This window comes from Bombus vosnesenskii, unplaced genomic scaffold (assembly GCF_011952255.1).
Source record: "Bombus vosnesenskii isolate JDL3184/JDL3185 unplaced genomic scaffold, Bvos_JDL3184-5_v1.1 scf7180000016079, whole genome shotgun sequence".
Taxonomy (NCBI): domain Eukaryota; kingdom Metazoa; phylum Arthropoda; class Insecta; order Hymenoptera; family Apidae; genus Bombus; species Bombus vosnesenskii.
This window is the reverse complement of record NW_022884267.1, coordinates 1-3,950: the sequence shown is the minus strand read 5'-3', so window position 1 is coordinate 3,950 and position 3,950 is coordinate 1. Positions and strand designations below refer to the sequence as shown.

Genomic DNA, 3,950 nt, shown 5'->3' with positions numbered 1-3,950 from the left:
TCGCCATCCGTTCGGAGGGGATCGCCGGCTTCGAAACCTCGATGTCGTGAGTCGGACACCCGTGCCGTCGCTAGAGTTTTTCAAACTCTGCTTCTGGATATTGGGACGAAAGACCGCTCGAGGCGGACGGCCGCGCGAATCCCATCGAATCTTTACTATCACCCGAACGATGGAGAGATGCACGCGCGCTGTTTCTTGAATAATTGGACGAGAGAGTAGAATCAAACACATATATAACATGGGCTAGCCACCGTGCTTACTCGTTCGCGAGATCGTGTGCTGTACAGAGGATTCAGAATCGGGTGTATATATCCCCGTCGTTTCCTGACGAACGGAGCTTCGATCTCGATGGTTGTTATATATCATAATGTACTTTACGCCCGGCCGGCGAACGCGCGTATCTTCGCGCGTTCGTCGGTTTCTTTTTTTTTCGAACGTTTTGTGTCGTCAATTCTATGGCGACTTCTGCGCGTTCGATTCCCGTTGGTCGAACGTGACGGAACTCGGCTTCGATAGAACCGAGAAGAGTACATTTGAGTACTGAACTGTTGTAAATTTATAAAAGATTACCCTGAACGGTGGATCACTTGGCTCGTGGGTCGATGAAGAACGCAGCTAATTGCGCGTCAACGTGTGAACTGCAGGACACATGAACATCGACATTTCGAACGCACATTGCGGTCCACGGATACAATTCCTGGACCACGCCTGGCTGAGGGTTGCTCACGTAAACCTAAGACTGCTTGCGTTGCGTATCGTCACTCTCCGTATCTGTCTCTCTCTGTCCCTTCTTGCCTTAACAACCCGCCGTCGTTCTTCTTTATATAAGAGAACGTTTCAGAGTCGGACGAAGGTACAAGAACGAGGATACGAATAAGAGCGGACGGAGAGAACATACGCGACGTACGAGCGATTGTTGGACGCTCGTCGGCGTTCGTCGCGGTCGTGCAGAGACCGTGCAAGTCGTACGCATGCTCGATATATAATCTATCGTGTTCACGGGAGACTACGAAACTCTACCTCTGTCTCTCTCTGTCCCTTCTTGCCTTGACAACCCGCCGTCGTTCTTCTTAAAAATTATAAGAGAACGTTTCAGAGTCGGACGAAGGTATACGAAGGGATACGAATAAGAGCGGAGAGAACCGTCACGGACCTGCGTGAGTGCTCGCGGCGTCGTGAGTCGTCCTTACGAGGGCGACCGCCCGCTTATGCACCGCTTCGTGTATCGGTTATCGAACGTATATACTCGTAGTGTTCTCCTCGTGACCGATTTTTTTTTCATATCAGGCGATATATGCTACGTTTGCCGGTGTTCGACGCACGAAGGTCCGCGCCCCCGACGTCGTCTTAAACGAATATTATATTTGGCGAGACTGAGAGAGAGAAAGCAAATATGGGAACTCGGTCGAGAGAGGAGAGAAGAGAGAACCAAAAACCTAAACTCGATGGCGTGCGAAACTTTGCCATAATCTACCGTCTTTTCTTAAGACTCTCGTACAGCCCCAGGGATCGAATGCCCACTCCGTCTCTTCGCGAAAGCGACTGACAACAACGAGGACCGTCGCATCGATGGGTCGTCGTTGCGTTTTACACGCTCTGTGCTTTTTTACAAGCCCCGAAAGTATCAGCCGTAGATCCGGGAACGCACACGCGAGATTTCTTCGAACGCTCTGACGACTTAGGGAGGTATGATCCCCAGCGTAGCGCGGAGATCGGAGAGTACACGTACTCGTATCGGGACGAATTTTCCCCGTCGTCGTGTATCTCTCTGCCCGCGCGCCTGGCTCCCAAAAGCCACGTTCGTCGGAAATCTTACATATTATATATGTAATGCGTGTGCGAACTAGCGTGTGTCTAAGATCGGCTATACACGGGTGCCGCTGTACTACAAGCTCGAGGTGTTTTCCGCAGCGTTTCTGTACCCGAGGAAGATGCGCATGTGAGTCCGTTACGAAGTTGTTCGTACGGTCGTCGTCGGAGAGATCGTAGACGAGGAAGAAGACGATCCCCTTTGGCGAGGCTCGAGAAGAAAACTTTGAGAGAGACGAGGTATACACGCGCGTACGACTATGTCGTGCGCGCGTGTGATTTTTTTTTTATGGCAATTCGGCGCTTCGAGAATAGAGAAAAGAGAGTGTTGGTCATCCCATGCCTCTTCGTCGTCTATCGCTGGACCGCGCATCCTAACGTCGCGCCGGTCGTCCAGTCCCCGAACACACACACACCCGACGGTACGTCTCGCTCGCTTTTCACTTGCGTGAGTTCCCATACCGGGAACCGCTGGAATCGTCGAGAGAAGAGAAACGGCTGTAGGAGAAAAAGAGGACGGACGTTAAAAACCGGACGATCGTTACACGGATGTCTTGCGTGAGTCTTAGCTCGAACATGATACGACGAACGAAGTTTGGCACTTTGGCGAGATGCATAAAACGCTCGTACATACATATATTGTATATCGAATAGAGAGTGAGTGTTCTCCTTCTATTCGAATTTTTTTTCTCTTTGAGGCGATTTTCGCACAGAGAAATACACACCTTACCTTCTCTCGCACCGAATCTTTCCGAGCTTTCGTTTTTTCTGCGAGTCTACGCAAAACACGACACGAACGAATTTTCGTTTCGCGTCGTGACGTTGAAGCGACCTCAGAGTAGGCGAGATCACCCGCTGAATTTAAGCATATTACTAAGCGGAGGAAAAGAAACTAACAAGGATTTCCTTAGTAGCGGCGAGCGAACAGGAATTAGCCCAGCACTGAATCCCGCGGTTCCGCCGTTGGGAAATGTAGTGTTCGGGAGGATCCGATTGACCCGAGACGTCGAACCGCGTCCAAGTCCATCTTGAATGGGGCCATGTACCCACAGAGGGTGCCAGGCCCGTAGCGACCGGAACGCGTCCCGGGAGGATCTCTCCTTAGAGTCGGGTTGCTTGAGAGTGCAGCCCTAAGTTGGTGGTAAACTCCATCTAAGGCTAAATACAACCACGAGACCGATAGCGAACAGTACCGTGAGGGAAAGTTGAAAAGAACTTTGAAGAGAGAGTTCAAGAGTACGTGAAACCGTTCAGGGGTAAACCTGAGAAACCCAAAAGATCGAATGGGGAGATTCATCGTCGACGGCGCCGGTTCCCGTTGATGAGCGATGCTCCGGGTGGGCCTTCGGGAGCTCACTAGCGAGGGCACGCCATCCTCGGTGTCGAACGCACCGGTGTCGTAGTCGTGCACTTCTCCCCTAGTAGAACGTCGCGACCCGTTGTGTGTCGGTCTACGGCCCGAGCGGGCGCCTGTCGCGTCGCTTCGGCGCACGCGTCAGACCCTCGGTCGCCCGGCCGACCGCACGACGGTACACTCACGGTATCGGGCCGCAACCAATCCATTCTCGAATGTGTGTGCGTCTAGACCGCCGCAAGCTTCGCCCTTACTCCGTAGTCTCGGACTTCCGTTCCGTGCTCGGGTATGCGGCAGCTGTTAGCAGTGCGGATTTCTTGGACTGGCCGAGTCTCGAATTACCGGTCGGCGACGCTATTGCTTTGGGTACTCTCGGGACCCGTCTTGAAACACGGACCAAGGAGTCTAACATGTGCGCGAGTCATTGGGACATTTGAAACCTAAAGGCGAAATGAAAGTGAAAATCGGCGTTCGCGTCGATGGAGGGAGGCTGGGCCGCGCAACTATGCGGCCTCGCACTCCCGGGGCGTCTCGTTCTCATTGCGAGGAGAGGCGCACCTAGAGCGTACACGTTGGGACCCGAAAGATGGTGAACTATGCCTGGTCAGGACGAAGTCAGGGGAAACCCTGATGGAGGTCCGTAGCGATTCTGACGTGCAAATCGATCGTCGGAACTGGGTATAGGGGCGAAAGACTAATCGAACCATCTAGTAGCTGGTTCCCTCCGAAGTTTCCCTCGGGATAGCTGGCACTCGACCGTTCTCATCGAACGCGTGCGAGTCTCATC

At 52.8% G+C, this 3,950-nt stretch overlaps 1 non-coding gene across 1 annotated transcript; it reads left to right on the top strand.

Moving 5' to 3' along the window:
• Positions 1-567: 567 nt before the first annotated feature.
• On the top strand, positions 568-722 carry LOC117241529. The gene has a single exon (XR_004495034.1). It is a non-coding gene; the product is annotated as a 5.8S ribosomal RNA (ribosomal RNA).
• The last annotated feature ends 3,228 nt before the right edge of the window (positions 723-3,950 follow it).